Source organism: Salvelinus sp. IW2-2015, linkage group LG28, assembly GCF_002910315.2.
Source record: "Salvelinus sp. IW2-2015 linkage group LG28, ASM291031v2, whole genome shotgun sequence".
Taxonomy (NCBI): Eukaryota; Metazoa; Chordata; class Actinopteri; order Salmoniformes; family Salmonidae; genus Salvelinus; species Salvelinus sp. IW2-2015.
Genome location: NC_036868.1, coordinates 30833285 through 30857539, shown reverse-complemented (window position 1 = coordinate 30857539; position 24255 = coordinate 30833285). Strand labels below are relative to the sequence as shown.

The 24255-nt window shown below is 44.4% G+C and overlaps 1 pseudogene; it reads right to left on the bottom strand.

Moving 5' to 3' along the window:
- Positions 1-24255, bottom strand: part of LOC111954298 (SAM and SH3 domain-containing protein 1-like) — a 323047-nt pseudogene that overhangs the window by 67376 nt on the left and 231416 nt on the right.

Below are 24255 nucleotides of genomic sequence, written 5' to 3'. Positions count from 1 at the left end.
CCTATGCATACAGTGCCTGTGCTGTTTGAGATGAGTCACTTTGAATGGAGAGGAATACATCTGTGAGGCAAGCAGAACCTTGGCGGTCTGTCGTCACAGACTCAGACACACACTCGGTGGGGTTTGGTGTTTTCTTGCTATCTGATTGTCTTTGATGCCCACTCCACTGTGACGGGTGTCAGGTGATATGGCCGTCTCAGCCGCATTGGTGTATGGGCACTGTGCCCGCTGACTACACAGACGTATAGCTCCGCGTCATCTCAGCGCCATCCTGGCACACACACACACACACACACACACACACACATGCATAAGCACAAACACACAAAATGAACACACGCAAACGTGTGCACGCCGCCTCCGCTTCCAGCTCTCCTCCTCAAAAAAAAACAGACTAGAGACCCCACAGTAAGACAGGGAGCAACCAAAGCACACCCCTCCCCCACGCCACCTCCACCCCCCCCCCACCCCCCCGCGACCTCCCCCCCCCCCCCCTCACACCCGCCCACTCTCTCTCCGCGCCCCCCCCACTGTTTTCCTTCTCCTCTTCTCCAAGATTCAGGCACAGACAGGACAGAGAGAGAGAGAGAGAGAGAGAGAGAAGAGAGAGAGAGAGAGAGAAGAGAGAGAGAAGAGAGAGAGAGAGAGAGAGAGAGAGAGAAGAGAGAGAGAGAGAGGAGGAGAGAGAGAGAGAGAAGAGAGAGAAGAGAGAGAGAGGAGAGAGAGAGAGAGAGAGAGAGAGAGAGGAGAGAGTTTTTTTTTGAGTTTTATAAAACCTTTATTTTATACTCAAATGTTAACACAATATAACACTGTTCTTTTCAAATGAATCAACAAATGTAATTCCTAAACACGAATAAAATAAATAATACATACCATCTACATTCAACTATTACTTCAGCAAAAATATATTTCCCTCCTCTACAAAAACAAAGCGCTCCTTCGTATGCCCACTTCTCCTCAACAATATGAGATCTTTTACAGCTGAGGAACTCAAAATCATCTTTATTCTTGCTTTCACATATCCTTTAAAAACCACATTTACATCTCTTGCCATATCCCGTCTATCTCTACTACTGTTCCAATATCTATGCAAAAATTGGAGGACATCTAGCTTCGGTCCCACAAATGAGAATTTCACACATTTTGACATTTTCTTCTTTCTGTTGCTTATTACTATCTGAACCCAAAAAATAAAAATCAAAAGAAGGTATGAAAGCAACTCCCAACGAGAAACATTTAAACAAAAAAAAGATTAGAGGCAAAAAAAGACAAAAAACTAGTTTTATAACCCCAATCAGCTACAACAAGCTGCCCATAGGTTTATCCTCTCCATCAGACTCCATTAAAGTGACAGAAAATCTGTTTCTCTTTATTCATATTTACAAAAAGGCGCATCCATCTCCTACACATCCTGCAGTTTAATAAGAGCAGAATATAAAAGCTTATACTGCAATCTATACCATGTAAACCCCTCCATTGGATCAATCACCAGTACCGCTTTTGTAACGGTGGGCGTGTACATCGTGCTCTCCATTCTGGCTTTACTTTATCAATCCTCTTAACTGCCCCAATTTACCACACCTCCACTGGATATTTCATTTGCCTATTTTCAGATCTTGTTTTAACACGCTGTGCGATATTAACACCTACACCGACCTATACAAGTACCTTCCCATTCAACCTCAGGTCCTAAAACTCACCTCCTCCCAACCCTCTCAAGATCCTCAGCCATAACACACCCTTTCTTTTCTGACTCTGGAGGATATCTTGGTAATACCTAGTCAGTAACTCGACCGCACATTGAGTATCAGTCTTATCATTGTGATACTTCTTGTAGGGCACTAAGCACTACCACCACTCTTTGCTGACGAAGAGCCTTCCTGCAGCCTCCCAACATTTGCCGACAATCCTTTCGACCTCATCCCCAAATGTTCGCCACCCCGTCTTCCATCCATTAAGGCGGGCCCAGCCATGGCCATTAACTGTTTAAAAGTGATGATTTTGCCCTTCACCAGAATCTTGGAGAAATGTGGAACAGCTGCAGTTGTACAATCAGTCATCTTGCCCCATACACCAGCGGTTCCTCCAACAGCCAATGCACTGACTCCGCTGAATTTCGTCTGGACACCTTCATTATGCTCCACACTCTGAGAAGGCCTCTGTGATAAACGGAGGTACTCCCTCCCTAGAAATCTGTCTACTATCAACCAAAAATAAAGCCTTCTTATTATCCTAATCTCCAACGCCCTCTGTAATACAGAGACCTGCCACCCCTCTCCACACCACATTTTCCGGTCCATAAAGCAACCTTTGAATAAACTGAAACCGAAAAGCAGCAGCTCTACTAGCAAATGTACAAGACCTTGTCCCCCCTCCTCTTTTGATAAATACAAAAACACTTTGTGGAACCCAATGATATTTATCCCAAAAGAAATCCACAATAATTGCCTGTATCTTAGCCAGAAGGCCAGATGGTGTTCTAAAACTGACAACCGATGCCACAGTGCAGAGGCAATCACATTATTAACTATAATAGTGCGCCCCCTATATGACATACGAGATAATAACCAACGCCATCTCCTCATCTCCTTCCACCATTTCAACCACCCCACTCAATTCTTTTCCATAGTCCCCTCATCTCCTAGGTACACTCCAAGATACTTAAAACCTCCCTTACACCATTCTACCCCCCTGGCAAAGCCATGATCCCTCAGCCCATTTCCCAATCTGTAAAGCACAACTCTTTTCCCAATTTACCTTTGCAGAGGATATTTCCCCTAAAACGATCAAACCATTATACTCAAACTATCCACCTCGCGCTTGATTTTTCACTAACACAACTACACATCAGCATAGGCTGAGAGACGAATAGGAGGATATCCTCTGAAAGGTACACCCTTCAATGCGACTTCTAATGCTATTTAGTAGTGGCTCTATAGCATGCATACAACATCCCTGACAAAGAACATCCCTGCCGAATACCTCTACACACTTTAAAAGGAGCACTCAAACCACCGTTAACTTTCAATACACTTTCAATGTCACCATATATCTATTATCCTAGATGGCAATAAAACCCGAGCTGAACCCAAACGCCTCAAGCGTGTGCCATAAATATTTATGTTCAACTCGGTCAAATGCCTTTTCCTGACAATTGAAATTAGACCAGCATCCAACCCAATAGCCTTAGAGACGTCCAAAAAATCACGAATCAGAGAAATGTTATCCCCTATCTGCCTGCCAGGAACACAGTAGGATGCGTCCGTATGTATGATTTGCCCCATCACCTCCCTCAGCCTGTTGGACAAAGCCTTTGACAATATCTTATAATCAGTGCGACAATAAAGCCACCGGCCTCCAGTTCTTCACCTCCCTAGGGTCACCCTTTTTGGGCAATAGGGTGAGGACAGCCTTCTGCAGCTTATTGGTAGTAACCCTCCGGTTAAACTATCATTACTACTGCTAGCCAATCCTCTCCCAACATAGCCCAAAAAGACTTAAAAAAGTAACGGGAAGCCCATCAATGCCTGGTGCCCTTCCATTTTCCATGCCTTTTAATGCAGTGTATAACCCTGCAAAGACAATGGTTGCTCCAGCTCAACCTGAGCTCTGCAGCCACCTTTGGGAGCCCATCAAAGAACTGTTGTGTCCACTGTTTTATCCTCTTCGTACTCACACTTATAGAGCTCAGCATAGAACTCTACTGCCCTCTTCTTAATTTCACTCGGGCTAGTGAGCTCTTGTCCAACAGCTGATTTGAGACAATGAATAATTTTTTCTTTGTCCATTCTTTTTCTCTAAACCAAAGAAAAACTGGATGAGGCATCCATTTCAGATATTCCCTGAAACTTACTTCTCACCAATGCCCCCTGTGCTCTGATACCCAGCAGGTCTGCCAATGCAGCTTTTCTCCTCTTGAGGGCCTGAGTATGGCCTCGATTTCTGTGGTCTCAACCAACGGTCATGAGTTCCACTATTTCAACCTCTAAGGCTTTCATTGATCTGGTGATATCCTTGGTGACATTCCTCGTGTATTGATTACAGAATTTGTTGAATCTGGATTTTTCCCTTATACCCACCACTGTTGAAGTGATATAAAACTGGCCTTTTGAGACCTCCACCTCTCCCACAAAAAAACTGAAACATTTCCTGAAATGAGCATCACTCAATAAATTGTATTAAAATGCCAGTTATGCACTTTTGCCGTTTTACATCATTAATGAACACCACCTCTGTTATTAAACAATGATCAGAAAATCCCACTGGGGTTATCACACTTGATTTACAAACCTGAGATTGATGCTCAAAACAATAAACCTATCTAACTAGCCATAGAAATGATGTTCTCTCTCACATGCGGCCCAGGTGTACTGCCTTGTTCCTCCATTTTGACTCCGCCAAAATATCACACAATTCATGTTGTTACAATAAGGCGTTTTAAAAAAAGTCCTTGAACTATATTGAGGTTCTTGGTGATTTCTATCTAAATCGCTGACTGTGCAGTTGAAATCCCCAGCAATAAAATAAATAATCCTCTTTATTACATTCTCATGGTATTTGATAATGTCTCTAAAAAACATACCCTCTCAACTGTACCACATGGGGCATATACATTTATCAGACACATAGTGATGTTTTCATACCTTGCTCTGACTTTTAATAACCTCCCCCTCAACTATCTCTCATCTCATAAGACAAAGGCAAAAACCCTTTTGAGAACAAAATAACCACCCCCCACTTTTTTGAGTTTTTATGACTACACACCACTGTCCCACCCCACTCCTGTTGCCACATGACTCATTTTCAAAATTACTATGCGTTTCTTGTTAGAAAAATTATGTCACTTCCCTTTCCCCTAATTAACTCATACACCATGGCTCTTTTTTTACCATCTCTTGCCCCATTTACGTTTAAAGAAGAAATCTTAAAACTGCCATGGATGAAAAAATATACAGATGATAACAGCCACCAACATCTCTTTACAGAGTTAAATCGGCAACTGAACTCTTTCATTTTCTTTTCGAATTTACATCACTTATCACTCTCGTGACACTTTCTTTAGTCTAGCAATTTCAAGGCTTTCAACCCTCCCTGTAATTTTTGACATCAGAAAACTTTGCTGATTCAATAAACAATTCACTTTCAGGGAAAAAATCAGTTTACATTGTAATCTGCATATATTTCTCCCTTTTGTTCAACTTCAGAAATTGACGTATCTTCTCAATTCCATATCTCCCTTCTATCTCATTTGGCTCGCTACATTGTTGTGACGCGTCAGAAGACTCACTCTCGCTATCCTCCCAGAAGAAAACTCCACCATCTCTACCACTTGTTCATCTTCAACTGATTTATCACTCTCTACCTTTCTCTTAGAACTAGACCTTCACCCCCCTTACGTCTTCCTTTTACTCCTAGGTATTTTGAAAACATCTGCTTCTTTTTCCATTATTTCAATCTCCTCTTGCCCTCCAATTTCATTTTCCAGCACCACCTCAGCGACGGCAGTCGCAACTCACCACCTGTTTCCCTTCCTCTTTGTTCTGATCTACCACAATTTCCACCTTATCCACAATGCCTTCTTCTCCTACTTTTCCAACCACATCTGCCCACCTTCTCCCTTCCCCTGCAACCTAGCATTTTCATCCCTTCGCGGTGGTGCGTTATTTGCAACAGCACTATACCACTACCGCGTCTCAGCGCGCCTCATTCTCGGGACAACTGCGCACCAAATGCCCCTCTTTTCCACATCCAAAGCATTTCATTGATTCAGTCGAAGCGTAAAATACATAATCAAATCCATCAATCTAAAACTGAACGCTAAATTCAGTTCATCTACGTCCTTTTTTAAAATCATATGCACTTGTCTCCTATGAGACACGACATGTTTCAGCAACGGAGATTTGCATCCAAAAAGAACTTTCTTTATTGTAGATACGATTTGACCATGACGAGATAACTCTCGTTCCAACACTTCATCTCTAACAAAAGGTGGTACGTTAGAAAGTATCACTTTTTTCGCCGGATTCATAAGCGGAAATACCTGCGTCTGTGCCTCCGCAACACAACAACCCGTCTCGACTATTTTATTCACCTTTTCAATAGAATCTAAGAAGATCACTACAGCGCATTCATCCTTGAGGCTGATTTGATGCTATCATACCCAATGATAGCACCTACAGCCAGGCAACATTCTTCTACTGAACACCCGGCCGATGCTGGAATTTTTACTCCATTCCTTCTATTAAGTTTTTTCAAACTCTTACACTTCCGCGAGTGGCCATTTCAAACCAGCCCCTCCCGCTGGTTGTGCCCTCGCGAAAAAACAAACAAACAACCTCAACGATCCCACCACCCTTATACGTGCTTAATGATAGTTAAACAATATACCCTTAAAACAACTAAACAATCAATATATATATATATATAACATACCAAACCCAATAGAGTGAAAAGAAAATTCCATTCGCTCTCACAATCACTCCTGCTTGACGACTCACTCCCAGCATGCACTCCGACGAGAGAGAGAGAGAGAGAGAGAGAGAGAGAGAGAGAGAGAGAGAGAGAGAGAGAAGGAGCGAGAGAGAGAAGGAGGGAGGGGGATCCAATAGAAAACAAACAAACAAACCCACATCCCCTCTCACTGTCAACAATGAGCCGTGGCGTTAACTCCGGACGCTCCAGAGACGCAAAACAAAACTCCTGGAAAAGGCACACAAGTCAACAACTGTTTTCCTGCCTTGTGCATATCAAATATGAGACGTGGTGGAGTAGTGGCATAGATTTGAGCGAGCAAGAATATCGAGGGTTCAGCAGGGAGTTGGAGCCAGAGAAGTTGACACGCTACGTTTCAGAGAAAGGACAGCAAACAAATAGAACCGTGTCTGTGTGTTTGTGTRGGACTCTGAAGTTTGTGTTTCAAACGTGTTTTAGCGTAAAGCAATAGGATCACGTTTGCAAGATGAACTGGTGGACTCTGAAGTGTAGATCTCACTTACACACACTCCCGGGCGGGGGAGAATTCTCCTTCATTTGAACCTCTGAAAACGGTCAGCATCGACCGTGTGTGTGTACCTGATTGTTTACACGCGACTGTATTGAATAGAAGAGAAAGAGAGGGAGAGAGAGAGAGAGATAAAGAAAGAGAGAGAGCACAGGYGACTGTAGCTAATGAGGATCACGATGTCTACCCTGACAACAGAAGCCGGATTATCTGACAAGACTAAACCTGGAACACACACACTTCTAAACCATGGCCAGCAGCCTTCAAAGACAGCGCAAAAAAAAATACAAAATAAATACACTTTTCAAAGGGCACAGAAACTAAAACTCAATCTGCTCTGCTACCGTAGACCCAAACGTATAACGGGAAGGGAAGTGGTGAGAATGAGACACAAGAGCTATGTTCCATCCACCATACATACGTCCAATCCATGCTCGAGAGCATGCAAACTAACGAAGACAATCCCAGTACATGGCAGACCATATGTAAGAGCCACCACAGCCTGCTTCGGAAGCACAGTGATGCCTGCTATGTGGGTAGTTAGACCAGGAGGTCCAGACCAGGGGGCCCAGGTCAGACCAGGTGAGTGACGGGGCATTTCCTGGAGGAAGACGTGGGAGCACCGGGGCCAGCTGGGGAGCCTGGCACCAGCCCCGACCGAGAGAGACCGTTGGTTAATAAGACTGGGGAGAGACAGGCCTGCTTAACCAGCTGATCCTGAAAACATCACTGATAAACACATGGTTGTGATGGTCATGGACACACACACGGACACTCAATCACAGATACTGCGGAAAGACACACACGCAACTGAAATACACAGGCAAGCCACAGTCCATCTACAGGAAAACGGTCCACAACCTCACACACACAGACTATATCATGACTATTGTGAGCCTCTGTCCGCTCCCCTTCTGAGATGTGTGTATTCGTGTGTGTGTTTACGTGTGTGTGTATTGTCGCTATGTTGGTATTCTCKGAAAAAAACATTGTTATTAGAAATACCAGCCAGTGTCATAATCCAGCACGCGCTAATATAGTTAATACAAAATGCACACTTTATCGGTCTATAAATATCCCAATTGCTGAGCAGCTAAGCCAAGAGTGAGTCAAACAACACAGCCACACCAAACATCTGTAGACAAACCTCTCCTGATATGATAGTGTAGCTACAATGCCAAACACTTTTCTGTTCAAAAGACGTGCAAAACATCGACGTGTTTCCTTTCCTGCTGGGCGCTTATTGTGCCTGGAAGATAATAGGCTACGTAATAAAGAACTTTTAGAAAGTAGGGAAGCGAGACCAAACCCCAGTCGGGTTGTCTCCTATGGTAGCACGGCTGACATTGTTGACCCACTTTTAGAGGAATGAGCTGAATTCTCTTCACCCGTTCTTTTCACCCAGGTTATTTTGGGTTAAAAACACTCCAGGCCACTCTTGAACGTCTAKAACCAGATAGAAAGTATGTAGAAATTACAATGGTCCTATATGTTTTCAAAAAGKTGCCCTTAATCTGGCCCGCTAATTTCTTCAGACAAACAAATCGGTCCCGAAACATTTTCGAAATCCTGATGTGGCCCTGGAGTCAAAAAGTTTGCCCACCCCTGCCATAAAAGGTTCCTATRTCCAGTATCTACCAACCCTTTCCACAGTGTCTTTCTGTGGATACTTCAGCATAAAACACCACCGCGACCATCCAGCACGAAGCGGATCTAAGATGGTACCATAGACACACACATCCAACACTGATTACAGGGCTAGAGTTGATGTACTTAGAATCAAATCAAACTTTATTTGTCACATGCGCCGAATACAACCTTACTGTGAAATGCTAACTTACAAGCCCTTAACCAACAATGCAGTTAAAGAAAGAGTTAAGAAAATATTTACCAAATAAACTAAAGTAAAAAATTATAAAAAAGTAACACATTAAAATAACAATAAGGAGGCTATATACAGGGGGTACCGGTACCGAGTCAATGTGCAGGGGTACAGGTTAGAGATAATTTGTACATGTAGGTAGGGGTGAAGTGACTATGCATAGATAATAAACAGCGAGTAGCAGCAGTGTAAAAAACAAAGGGGGGGGGGTCAATGTAAATAATCCGGTGGCCATTTGATTAACTGTTCAGCAGTCTTATAGCTTGGGGGTAGAAGCTGTTAAGGAGCCTTTTGGATATAGACTTGGCGCTCCGGTACCGTTTGCCGTGCGGTAGCAGAGAAAACAGTCTATGACTTGGGTGACTGGAGTCTCTGACAATTGTTGGGGCTTTCCTCTGACACCGCCTAGTATATAGGTCCTGGGTGGCCCCAGTGATGTTTTGGGCCGTACGCACTACCCTCTATAGCGCCTTAAGGTTAGATGTCGAGCAATTACCATACCAGGCGGTGATGCAACCAGTCAGGATGCTRTCGATGGTGCAGCTGTATAACTTTTGGAGGATCTGGGGACCCAAATCTTTTCAGTCTCTTGAGGGGGAAAAGGTGTTGTCGTGCCCTCTTCACGACTGTCTTGGTGTGTTTGGACCATTCTAGTTTGTTGGTGATGTGGACACCAAGAAACTTGAAACTCTCGACGCGCTTCCCTACAGCCCTGTCGTTGTTAATGGGGGTCTGTTCGGCTCGCCTTTTCCTGTAGTCAAAGATCAGCTCCTTTGTCTTGCTCACATTGAGGGAGAGGATCAGCGTAGCAGACATGTTGTTGCCTACCCTTACCACCTGGGGGCGGCCCGTCAGGAAGTCCAGGATCCAGTTGCAGAGGGAGGTGTTTAGTCCCAGGGTCCTTAGCTTAGTAATGAGCTTTGTGGGCACGATGGTGTTGAACGCTGAGCTGAAGTCAATTAYCAGAATTCRCACATAGGTGTCCCTTTTGTCCAGGTGGGAAGGGCCGTGTGMAGTGTGATTGAGATTGTGTCATCTGTGGATCTGTTGGGGCGGTATGCAAATTGGAGTGGGTCTAGGGTATCTGGGAGGATGCTGTTGATGTGAGCCATGACCAGCCTTTTAAAGCACTTCTAGGCTATCGACGTGTGCCACGGGGCGGTAATCATTTAGGCAGGTTACCTTCGCTTCCTTGGGCACAGGGACTATAGTGGTCTGCTTGAAACATGTAGGTATTACAGACTCGGTCAGTGAGTACACGTCCTGGTAATCCATCTGGCCCCACGGCTTTGTGAATGTTGACCTCTTTAAAGGTCTTGCTCACATCGGCCACCCAGAGCATTATCATACAGTCAACCAGAACAGCTGGTGCAGTGTTGCTTGCTTCGAAGCGAGCATAAAAGGCATTTAGCTCGTCTGGTAGGCTCGCGTCACTGGGCAGCTCGTGGCTGTTAGTTTTCAAGCCCTGCCACATCCGGGCAACAGACCGGACAATAGAGAGACAAGAGTGAGACTGGGACAGAAATAGGTTTCAAAGCCGTCGACAAAAGTGTCTTTTCTATATCATGATTTGCTCGCAACAAGAAGATACCACTGTTTAATGCTCACTCTTGTTAGAATGGCACCTATTAGAATCATCAGCGGAGCTTAACCGTTCTTGGCCAAACCAATCCATTTGAATCAAGCAGGAAGAGAAAGCAGCAAAGTCAGTGGGTCTATAAGGCAGRTAGGCGACTGGGCGTGATGGGGTTAATCCATAGCCCTCCTTCTCCTCGAGGGATGTTTGCTTAACCTATTGTGTTCTGGCTGCTCATAAAGCTAACATGAAGACGGGGGACTAGCCAAGCGACGGTCAGACAGGAAGAGGGTACACTGATAGTCATCACAGAGAGAGCCTACGTCAAGAGGCTATGGGGCTGCGTTCAAGTGCCCCACTTATGAAACGCAACCGAGATCCCACTGCTGTCATCAGTGCACCAGGACAAGCCCCCGGGGTTGGGGTAAGRGTTTCACAAATCAAATGAACTTGGAGTTTTGTTTGGTTTGTGCAACACTTTTCCCCCCACCGAAAAGTTTGATGTGTTGCAAGACGTCTGGGGGAGAAGTGAGGGAGAAAAAAAAGAAAGCAAACTGGATCTGTATCAAGTATGTGATATTGAGACATGGTGAACTCATTATGAGGCGAACAGAAAGTGAGTTGAAGGGAACAAAAAGAGAAACATGAAGCTGCTATGGTTTTGCGCCGACGACAAATACTTTACCACAGCCATAAGCGGATGCCAAAGGGTTTTTCCAGGGAGCAACTTCAGCTCTGTGGTCTCAGTCAGTAGTCTACAGACCACTACGGCCTGCAGTGGTCCAAAAACTTCTCAGACTCACATAGGGAAGTGGTCCTTAATCCTGGTCATGAAGACCCACAGCACATTAAATACATGGATTAGTCGAATCTAGTCAGGTGAGTTGGTACTGGGCTGGAACAAAAGCATGCACGCCAATTGAAGAACATTGCCCTATGGCCTTTCTCACTACAGAGGAACAGTCTTCCAATGTCCACTGTCACGTTTGCTTGACCTTGACTATTTTTCTTGTCAGACTGTTAGGTTCAGGGAAGGTTACAGCTACAGTGACCACCGTGACCAGACCGGACAGGGAGGATCTTTGTGTGTTGCAGCAAGAGGGTGAAGAAGGGAGAGGAGGCAACATAAGAGATGAAGCAGAGAAAGGCGATCCCAATGAGTGCCAGTAGAGAGAAAAGACAAGGACAAAAGAGACGAGAATGAGAACGGAGGAGCGGAGAAGGTTTGGACGGAGAGAAGCAGCGGGGTGGAAGTCCTCTGAGAACCACCATGCTCGTACCCTTCAGCTGTGACAGACAACCCCTCCCTGAGAGGCCATGTCCCAGCGTGGACGTCTAAATGCCAGCCCATTTACTGTCCGTATCCGCCATTTTAACATAATGACCTTATCTAACTCACTCCTATTGCTCCTCGGGGAGATCCTAGATATGGCTGGCTGGCAGCCACTGGCTGGACACACTTTATATGGCACAATAGTCCTTTCTCTCTATCTCTTCCTCTGCCCTGTCTCCCTCTTTAGCTCTACCCCTTCTCCCTCTCTCTCACTCACTCTCTCTTGATTTCTTAATATTTTTGCTCCGTCTCTCTCTGCCCCTTCTCCTTCCCTCGTTCCAGTTTTCTATAGCTATTGTGCCAAGGACATTGAGACCGTCGGTCAAGGTCCAGTCTAGACGCATAACACCAGCTAGGGAGAGAGTGGAGCAACGGCAGCTGGCAAGAACACTGTCCTGAAAACACTCAATACTGACTAGAGAATGTTTGCTATTCTGTTTCAATACGGGGGGAAAATCAGCATGCATGCGCCTGGCCCGCCACAAGGACTCGCTAGAGCGCAGTGGGACAAGGACATCCCGGTCGGGCAAACCCTCCCTTTACCCGGACAACACTGGGCCAATTGTGTGCCACCTCATGGGTCTCCCGGTCATGGCCGGCTGCGACACAGCCTGGGGTCGAACCCGGGTCTGTACTGACCCTTAGACCGCTGCGCCACTCGGGAGGCATTGTATCCAGATGTTCAGTTTGTCATACCGTCCGTCCTTCTCTCATCCCAGGATTTACAATATTACCTGTAAAGCACACAAGGGGGCGCTAAAAACGCAAGAAAAGCCCATTTGTCCTCTATGACAAAGACTGCTAACAATTAGCACAGACTAATAGCGGAATCATATAGACCATGTTAGCTAAATGCTAACAAGCGAAAACGAACAAACTAATTGCAAAGACAGGCATATCCAGCTCATAAAGTTATACAAGCATAGCTAGTAGCTACCGAATGTCATTTTTGGTGAGTGGGTACATTTACACGCCAAAGTAAACAAGATAAATTGTGCAAATGAACAAAGTTGCGATGCGTGCTTTTCTGGAGAAAGAGCAGCAGGTGTAAACGGAGCAGACGGGAGAAGAGCAGAGGAGAAAAAACGCTAGTAGGAAGCACAGGGGGGAAAAAATGGCAACTGTACAGATAAGTCACCCAGAGCTACTTGACTTATAAGATATCTGATGGCAAAAATGTAGTAGAGAATTGCATACAAGTTTAACTCATCACCTGATGTGCGCCGGCACATCAGAGACTCACCCATAGATATGGACTCACCAGCTCCGGCTTTAGCCCATTGAGCTATTTACAAACAAGCGCGTGACTGGCTCAATTGACGGTATTGAAAAATCCTCCAGTGGCTTTTTCGAAATACCCCAGTATACGGTGTATACGGTATACCTCCCAAGCCTAGTTCTGACACCATATCTTCCCTGTTCTCTCTGTTCCTCCCCCTCTTTCCTTTCCTCTTGCCAAGTTGTGCAGGGGGGGACAGACAGCTGCAGGCTCTCACATCCTCATCCTCCTCCTTTTCCTCCTCTTACAGCTTTCTCTTTAAGAGATGCTCCCTACACGTCCCTGACCAACTCCAGGCCCCCCGGCCCCCCAGGGCCCAGTCCTGTCCCATCCCAGGATGGAACCTTCCCAATATGTGCAGTGGTGACCCACTTCACTCATCTTCTCACACACTTGTAAACACACACATGCAAACACAAAACACACACACACACACACCAGGTTTTTCGTCGGAAAATGTGGCGCCGGACTTTTGACCTGCAGCGTTTTAATTGAACAGACATTTGAGAAATTGTCACGCCCTGACCTTAGAGATCCTTTTTATGTCTCTATTTTGGTTTGGTCAGGGCGTGAGTTGGGGTGGGCATTCTATGTCTGGTGTTCTATGTTTTATTTTCTGTGTGTTTGTCCGGGTGTGGATCTCAATCAGAGGCAGCTGTCTATCGTTGTCTCTGATTGAGAACCATACTTAGGTAGCCTTTTTCCACCTGTTTGTTGTGGGTGGTTATTTTCTGTTTTGTGTTGTTGCACCAGACAGAACTGTTTCGTTTCGTTCACTCTCTTTGTTGTTTTTGTTGTGTCATTGTTCAGGTTATTTTATTAAATTACAATGAACACTTACCACGCTGCGTTTTAGTCACCTTCTTTCCAGGACGATCGTTACAGAAATTTACTGGACCCATATGCATTGGGCGCGTAGCCTTCTTAGAGCTCAGCCACAGTGCTCCGAATGACAGAGACAACATTGAGATGGTGGTAAAAACAGAACGTGCAAGTCGAGGATGCAACAATTTGCGCCGTTTGAAGACGCTAGAATAACTGCCCACGTTTACTTTTCCCAGCCAACAAGACGAGTAATCACTATCCTATGTCAATCTACTGTCCCCCGTAGTAGAAAAGTTGGCCTATTCTATCGGTCAGCTTGTCGAGAAAGAAATAGCTATTCCATACAGACTCTGGGACAGTTGTGGGAAGATAGATCCCAAATTCATACAACTAGCAGGCCTAGGCTACATATATATATATATATATATATATATAGATATATATATATATATATATATTTTTTTTTAAGCAATGAGTCTGAAGCAACAGATCAGAACATTTATCTTAAAATGTTTATGTACTATTATTTATTCACACTATAAGCACAGCAATGTGCACAAAGCAGTAGGCTACCATTGTCAAAAGAGATGAAAATATCCATTAGAAAATGTAGAAAGAAGGGAGATGCAACAACTGGGATATATTGCTAATATGACTAGGATTGTGCCTTTGGCTACTGGACAATAAAAGAAAGTTGATTATGAAATAATTGTTCCCCGGGGGACTCCCGAGTGGCGCAGTGGTCTAAGGCACTGCATTGCAGTGCTAGCTGTGCCACGAGAGATCCTGGTTTAAGTCCAGGCTCTGTCGCAGCCGACCGCGTCCGGGAGACGCATTGCGCGGTGCACAATTGGACCAGCGTCGTCCGGGTTAGGGAAGGGTTTGGCTGGCAAGGACGTCCTTGTCTCATCGCGCTCTAGCGACTCCTGTGGTGGGCTGGGCGAATGCACGCTGACACGGTCGCCAGGTGTACGGTGTTTCTGCCGACACATTGGTGCGGCTGGCTTCCGGGTTAAGCGGACATTGTGTCAAGAAGCAGTTTGGCTTGGTTGTGTCGTGTTTCGGAGGACGCACGGCTCTCGACCTTCGCCTCTCCCAAGTCCGTACGGGAGTTGCAGCGATGAGACTAGACTGTAACTGCCAATTGCATAACATGAAAATTGGGGAGAAAAGGGGGTACAATAATTTTTTCAATAATAATAATAATTGCCTCCATGGATATGGTCGGATTTTGGCTACGCTACATTGAAGCAAGGTAAGACATGCCTCAAAACACAGTGCATTTGGAAAGTATTTAGACCCCTTGACCCCACAACATATTACATTACAGCCCTATTCTAAAATTGATTAGATATTTTTTCCCTCATCAATCTACACACAWTACCCCATAATGACAAAACAAAAACTGTTTTTATTTTTTTAAACGTGTGCATATTTATAAAAATTGAGAAAACAGAAATATAACATTTAAATAAGTATTCAGACCCTTTACTCAGTACTTTGTTGAAGCACCTGTTTCAGTCTTCCAGAGATTTGAGACTGGGATGGAGGTTCACCTTCCAGCAGGACAATGACCCTACGCATACTGCTAAAGCAACACTCGAGTGGTTTATGGGGCAACATTTAAATGTCTTGGACCTCAATCCAATTGAGAATCTGTGGTATGACTTAAAGATTGCTGTACACCAGCGGAACACATCCAACTTGAAGGAGCTGGAGCAGTTATGCAATGTAGTGAAAAACCCCAAGAGACTTGCAGCTGTAATTGCTGCAAAAGGTGGATCTACAAAGTATTGACTTTGGGGTGTGAATAGTTATGCATGGTCAAGTTTTCAGTTTTTWTGTCTTATTTCTTTGTTTGTTTCACAAMAAAAAATATTTAGCATCTTCAAAGTGGTAGGCATGTTGTGTAAATCAAATGATACAAAAAAAGGTTGTAAGGCAACAAAATAGGAAAAATGCCAAGGGGGGTGAATACTTTCGCAAGCCACTGTATATTTTAAAACAAATACTTTTAGACTTTTACTCAAGTAGTATTTTATTGGGTGACTTTCACTTTTACTTGAGTCATTTCCTATTAAGGTATCTTTACTTTTACTCAAGTATGACAATTGGGTACTTTTTCCACCCCTGGTAACAGGAATAAAACCAAGAAAAATAACAGTTACTATATTTCTGAGTGCTGGATTTGTTTGTTTTCTAATGTCTATAGCTATAATGTAGCTATAATTATATAGTCATTTCTATAGCCTGCTGAGCCCATATCTCCTATGTTCTCTCTGTTCCTCCTCCTCTCTTTCCTTTCCTCTTTCTTGCCAAGTTGTGCAGGGGGGGACAGACAGCTGCAGGCTCTCACATCCTCAACCTCCTCCTCCTCCTTTTCCTCCTCTTCTAGCTCTCCCTTTGAGATATCCTCTCTACACTTCTCTCCAACTGCAGGAAGTAATGTCACTGAGAACTGCACATATATATATATATATATATATAGGACCTTCCACCCCCACCTGGGATATGGATGCCTGATTAAGACCTAAGGGTCAAAGCGTTAAATAAATATCACCTAGGAGCATGAGCGGCAGTGTGCGGCGTTCTCCTTTCTGTTTTCCATGAGTTCGCCTTCAACTCCAGCGCCTGTGGAAAGCGCCTAGATGTGCGTATGTTCTTTAGCTTTTGTACACAATGTTTCCGCCATCGTTTCCTATGACCCGAAAAGAGCTTCCGGATAGCGATCACTAACCACGATTTTATGAAGGTTCATATTTGAATGAGTCGGCAGTATGGACATCCGGCTCACCTCGGACCAGAACCTAATCCCCGAGTCTCGGGAAAGACGGCGTAAGAGAGGTGAACGTACAATCACTGGAGAACACACTGGACGCGCTCCGTTCTAGACGGGATCCTCTCGACGGGACCTGACGAACTGTAACGTCCTATGTTTCTCGGAGTCGTTACTGAACAAGGACATGAATAATATACATCTAGCTGGTTTTTCTATGCATTGTCAAGACTGTATGGCAGTGTCGGGTAAGGTGGGGGGGGGTCTCTTTGTTAACAACAGCTGGTGTGCGATCTGTAATATTAAGGAAGTTAGAATACCGTATCATAAGCTGTATACTAAATACATTACATTTACATTTAAGTCATTTAGCAGACGCTCTTATCCAGAGCGACTTACAAATTGGTGTATTCACCTTATGATATCCAGTGGAACAACCACTTTACAATTGTGCATCTAACTCTTTTAAGGGGGGGGGTTAGAAGGATTACTTTATCCTATCCTAGGTATTCCTTAAAGAGGTGGGGTTTCAGGTGTCTCCGGAAGGTGGTGATTGACTCCGCTGACCTGGCGTCGTGAGGGAGTTTGTTCCACCATTGGGTGGTGTGTCAAATACTATTTACAAAGAGAGTTTTCGTCAGTAGCTGTCTATTTACCACCACAAATCGATGCTGGCACTAAAACCGCATTCAACAAATTGTGTAGGGTCGCAAGCAAAACATTTTTTTTTAAATGCTCATCTCGATGTCGCCGCTCTTAGTGGCTGGTGATTTTAATTCAAGGAAACTGAAATCCGTTTGACCTCATTTCGACCAGCATGGAGGAGAAAACTAGAGGAGAAAAAACCTCTAGATCGCCTTAACCCCACATATAGAAATGCATACAAAGTAAAGGTCGACCGATTCATCGGAATGGCCGATTAATTAGGGCCGATWTCAAGTTTTCATAACAATCGGTAATCGGGCATTTTTGGACACCGATTATGGCCGATTACATTGCACTCCACGAGGAGACTGCGTGGCAGGCTGACTACCTGTTACGCGAGGGCAGCAAGGAGCCAAGGTAAGTWGCTAACTATCGTTAAACGTATCTTATAAAAAAACAATKAATCTTAACATAATCACTAGTTAACTACACATGGTTGATGATATTACTAGTTTATCTAGSTTGTCCTGCGTTGCATATAATCGATGCGGTGCCTGTTCATTTATCATTGAATCACAGCCTACTTCGRCAAAGTGGTGATGATTTAAGAAGCCCATTCGCGAAAAAAGCACCAATGTGTACCTAACCATAAACATCAATGCCTTTCTTTAAAATCAATACACAAGTATATATTTTTTAAACCTGCATATTTAGTTAATATTGCCTGCTAACATGAATTTCTTTTAACTAGGGAKATTTTGTCACTTCTCTTGCGTTCTGTGCATGCAGAGTCAGGGTATATGCAGCAGTTTGGGCCGCCTGGCTCGTTGCGAACTGTGTGAAGACCATTTCTTCCTAACAAAGACCGTAATTAATTTGCCAGAATTGTACATAATTATGACATAACATTGAAGGTTGTGCAATGTAACAGCGATATTTAGACTTACGGATGCCACCCATTAGATAAAATACGGAACGGTTCTGTATTTCACTGAAAGAATAAACYTTTTGTTTTCGAAATGATAGTTTCCGGATTTGWCCAAATTAATGACGAAGGCTCGTATTTCTGTGTATTATTATATTATAATTAAGTCTATGATTTGATATTTGATAGAGCKGTCTGACTGGACGGTGGTAGGCAGCAGCAGGCTCGTAAGCATTCATTCAAACAGCACTTTCCTGCATTTGCCAGCAGCTCTTCGCTGTGCTTCAAGCATAGCGCTGTTTATGACTTCAAGCCTATCAATTATAGGCTGGCAATATTAAAGTACCTATAAGAACATCCAATAGTCAAAGTTATATGAAATACAAATGGTGTAGAAAGAAATAGTCCTATAAATACTATATTAACTACAACCTAAAACATCTTAACTGGGAATATTGAAGACTCATGTTAAAAGGAACCACCAGCTTTCATATGTTCTCATGTTCTGAGCAAGGAACTGAAACGTTAGCTTTCTTAAATGGCAAATATTGCACTTTTACTTTCTTCACCAACACTTTGTTTTTGCATTATTTAAACCAAATTGAACATGTTTTATTATTTATTTGAGACTAAATTGATTTCATTGATGTATTATATTAAGTTAAAATAAAAGTGTTCATTCAGTAATGTTGTAATTGTCATTATTACAAATATATATATAAAAATCGGCCGATTAATAAGTATCAGCTTTTTTTGGTCCTCCAATAATCGGTATTGGCGTTGAAAAATCATAATCGATCGACCTCTAATACAAAGCTCTTCCTCGCCCTTCATTTAGAGAATCTGACCATAACACTATCCTCCTTATTCCTAATTACAAGCAAAAGCTCAAACAGGAAGTACCAGTGACACGCTCAATGTTCCGATGAAGCGGATGGTAAGCTACAAGACTGTTTCGCTAGCACAAACTGGAATATGTTCCGGGATTCATCCGATGGCATTGAGGAGTTTACCATATCAGACACCTGCTTCATTAGAACTACCCTAAGCCTTGACCTCTTTCTCCCCTCTCTCTCTCCAGATGAAATATTGCAACTAGTGAGGTCTGGCCGCCCGACAACCTGCCCACTCTACCCCATTCCCTCCTCCCTTTTCCAGACTATCTCTGGAGACCTTCTCCCATTCCTCACTTCCCTTATCAACTCATCCCTGACCACTGGCTGCATCCCCTCTGACTTCAAAATGGTCGGAGTTGCTCCCCTCCTTAAGAAACCAAAACTCGACTCATCTGATGTCAAAAACTAAAACGAGACCTGTATCTCGTCTTTCTTTCCAAAACACTTGAACATGCTGCCTCTGATCAACTTTCTCGTTATCTCTCTCAGAACGATCTTGACCCGAACCAGTCAGGCTTCAAAACGGGTCACTCAACTGAGACCGCTCTTCTCTGTGTCACGGACGCTCTCCACACTGCCAAAGCTGACTTTCTCTTCTCTGTTCTCATCCTCCTTGATTTCTCTGCTGCCTTCAACAACGTGAACCATCAGATCCTCCTCTCCACRCTCTCAGGGCTGGGTGTCTGCACCATGTAATATCACTAATGGTGTCCCCCAGGACTCGGTTCTAGGCCCTCTCCTCTTCTCTCTATACACCAAGTCACTCAGCTCCATCATATCCTCGCATGGTCTCTCCTACCGTTGCTATGCGGATGACACTCAAATACTTTTCTCCTTTCACCCTTCTGACACTCACAAACACCAAAACAGRCGTGTAGAGGGCACGACAACACCTCCTCCCCCTCAGGAGTCTGAAAAGATTTGGCATGGGCCCTCAGGTCCTCAAAAAGTTAGACAGCTGCACCATTGAGAGCATCTTGACTGGCTACATCACCGCTTGGTATGGCAACTGCTTGGCGTCCGACCGCAAGGCTCTACAGGGGGTAGTACGTACGGTCGAGTACATCACTGGGGCCGAGCTCACTGCCATCTAGGACCTCTATACCTGTCTGTATCTCCAGCCACCCAAGTCAGAATGTTCTCTCTGCTCGAGCACAGCAAYCGGTATCAATGAACCAAGTCTGGAACCAACACGACCCTGAAAAGCTTCTACTCCCAACCCATAAAKCTGCTAAATAGTTAGTTCAATACTTAACCAAATAGCTACATGGTCAATCTGCATTGACCCTTTTTGCACAAATATTTTTGACTGGCTACTATTTATTATCTATCCTGTTGCCTAGTCACTTTATTCCTAGTTATATGTACATATCTATCTCAATTACCTCGTACCCCTGTACATCGACTCGGTACTGGTATCCCATGTATATTGCCAAGTTATCGTTACTCATTGTGTATTTATTATTACTTTCATTATTATTTCTCTATTTCCTCTCTCTCTGTATTGTTGGCAAGAGAATATTTCATTGTTAGTCTACACCTCTTGTTTACGAAGCATGTGAAAAAATGATTGATATGTCCCTCCTTTTAGGATCAGGATGAGTAGTCTGCACTGAGGTCAGTCTAGTCTAGATGTACCCAGTTTCCTGCTATCGGTTCTGGAAATGAGACTTTAGAACTGAAATGATGCCATCTGTTTTCAAGAGTTCTAAACATATACAAATCACTTTGAATAGCGTCATCATAGCACATTTATAAAAGCGCGCGTATGAACACTACCCCCCCCCCCTCCCTCGCTCTCTCTCTCTGAGTGTTGTGTGTGGAGTATAGACCCCCAAGGGTGCTCCGAGCAGCACAGAGGCAGAGCGGTGTTCGCTGCCAGAACCAACTGCATACTTCAATACCTCCATCAGTAACTAGGCAACGCATGCCCCACTACCCTACATCCCTGTGAACGTGAACCCCCCCAGAACACAACTAAGCGCTTTCAGGCACTGGGGAGGCGGGAGGGCAAACTAACTGCTTTAGAAAAGAGTCACAAACACAAAACACTCGCTCGCTCACTTTCCAACTAAACTCCCCCTACTTCCTGACTGACTCCCAGGTTGTTGGCAGCACACTGGACAATCACACTGTAAAGACACCAAACTGATCCAAGAATGGGGTGTTTGAGGATATTATGAATTATAAAAGGAGATCTGAGAAAATTAAACATTTCCTCTGAATTTTGGCTATCACTTCACATTTCTAGACTATGTAAGCCTAACAGCAAATTGTAGAGTCATAAGGAAACAGGTTGCTGCAGGTCTTTAGCTGATATTGTATTGAATTAAGCTGGTGGGTTTCCTGTTTTGACGGGACTCGGGTATACTCTACTGCAGTAATAAACGATGGTTGGTGGGAACTCAGTTCTATTGTATATCAGTAGGGTTCGTGGACTTGAGTTTGTAGCGACATGCAACAGTATGACTGGTGTTWGTGGGGACTTAGTATGTGACGTGACGTGATGAGTGTGTTTGTGGGGACGTACCATGTCGAGGTCCTGGGACACACGTCTCTTGCGTAGCTCCTCCATGCGGTCGCTTACGTCACTGAGTGAGGTGTTGTAGTACTCTGAGTACTCCTGGGCCAGGTCATCAATGTTCCCCAGAGAACCATCCTACACAACACACACAGAGAGAGAGTGGTAAGTCATTCAGAAGGACAGACAGAGTAAGAAAACATAGAATTCAGAGGGAGAGAATAAAAGAAGCCCATATGTTTGAACCAGAKTGGAAGAAAGAAATTGTAAGTTGGGGAGACACTTGCAGATTCACACTGATTCCTCAATTTGAGGGCCCAAAATGGCACCAACGCCTTTGTCTGGATGAAAAACATTGGTTTCACTACTGTTTACAGTGTATAAGATTCAAGCTGAGCCAAACCCTTCAGTAAGCTCCACACTCCCCCCACTGCTTCCACCTCCACAGTACCGTACTCCAGGCGAGGGAAAGGGGACTGGCTAACAACCCCAGCTCCCCATCTGTCTCTCACTCTGGGTGAAGCACAGCTTAATAAAACCCCTGTCACATACGCTTGTAATTAGTAGAGGGTGAGACGCGCCAACTGGCAGGCAGGCGTTCGGCTAGCATGGCCGGGCATGGCGGTGCAGTGTGGCGGGCGGTGTGCGAGAGAGCACAAATCGAATTACTCGCACGCCACTTCTTCCTCTGGCTGCCACTCCAGGGTAAGATTATTAGCTAACACAGTGGTGCTACTGAGGGAGGGGAAGTCTGTTAGAGATAGATCGGGTTAGAGCTTCCAGCACATTTACCAATTAGCTCTGTGGGCTATACTAGCTATGGCCTGTTGCGTAGGGGAATAGGAAGGAGAACGGAAAGGAGAAGGAAAGTAAATCAGTATGATTTGTGGAAGACGAAGACCTTTAAACTTGTTCCTGTAGAGATGAAGACTGTCTGGGTCAGTGTGTTTTTGTTTGTTTGTTTSMCTGTTGGAGGCCGGTGTGCTGTGCATGTGGCGTATGTGTGCCGTGTGTACATGCCAGTGTGTTTCTCTACTAGCCCATAGCCTCCACAGTCCATTAAGCCTAAGGCCTCCAGCTCCACCTGACACACACACACACACACACACCACACACCACACACACACAACACACACCACGACACACACACACACACACACACACACACACACACACACACACACACACACACACACACACACACACACACACACACGAGAGGTGGCAGCCTCACCAGCTGTGTCTGGAGACGGAGTGCAGTACAACACTGCCATTCATACACATCTGTTTACACACATTTGATACAACTCCCAGTTTAAAAATACACCTCAATAAAAGTCTTCACTCTGTGTATTTCAGGCATTCATTCAAATTGAAAGTCCAAATAATAGACACGGCCAACCGTAAGTGTTTCCTGGGTTTTGGTATGCTAACATACAGATCTAACATGCCCTTTTAAACCCCAAACCCAAACACCCTCTTCCGGACAGGGGYGCTTTCAGCTCTCTGCTGGGATCCTGTCTTTGTGTGGAAGTGTGGTGTGGTTCCTCATACATAAACAAGAAAGACCTTACTCAACAGAATACACAAGCCCCCAAAATGCCTTGTTGGAGACGAGCCCTCAAGGAACGGTAAAACAACAGTAAAGATGCAGAACCTGCTAGTGCCTGGTGTATTTCTTTACCAGGAAACCAGAATTAAGAATCAACTAACTCATTGGTCTCGGAGACCCTCTCTCTGAAGCGTTTGGACTCATAACTACTTAGTAGGGCCGGGCAATATATTGAATGAATTTGATGAATTCAAATGTATGTTTTGCGCYATATTCCAAATGCCTGTATCGCAATAATTTTTTATTATGAAGTTTACTGGTAGTACACAGTCACGCTGTGTTTGTTTGCAAGCACAGAACGACTAGAGACTGGGGTCTTGTGAGTAACCCACCAGGTGATCTAGTTGCCGTGTGGAATTCACAAATGAAAGTTGAGCAGCTAGATATCGTATAATTATTACGGTAACTGTCTAAAATTGGCTAAATGCTCTGCAGTTGTGCATTTGGTTTTCTCATTTAGAAGCTTGTTAGCTATCTTGCCGGTAAAAGCAGAGAATCCCCTCTTGGATCAAGAGCCTTTCTCTCTAATATTAGTTTTGTGCGAGCAGCAAACTGTGAGTAGCATGTTTTTGTTAGTCGTATAACTTTATGAGCTGGGATGATTATCCCGAAAATTGTTTCGGTCAGAGACTGTATAAAATGTTCACAATACGCTCATTAGCATTTAGTTAGCATTCTATATGGGATTTGACATGTACTTGTTAGCATTGCTAACCTTCGGGATTACAAAAGCTCAGTGGGGTGTTACCGAATATCCCGGTGTGGCACAAGGTCGGTATGAGGGTATGACAATCTGGATACTGCCCAAGACTAGCGGTGAACAGCAATCTTTCCACAGATTTTCAATGGAATTCAAGTCTAGGCTTTCGCTGGGCCTCCCAAGGACTTTCACATTCTTGTTCTAAAGCCATTCCAGCATTGCTTTGGCTTGGGGTCATTGTCCTGTTGGAACGTAAATCTTCGCCCCCCCCCCACCCCCCCC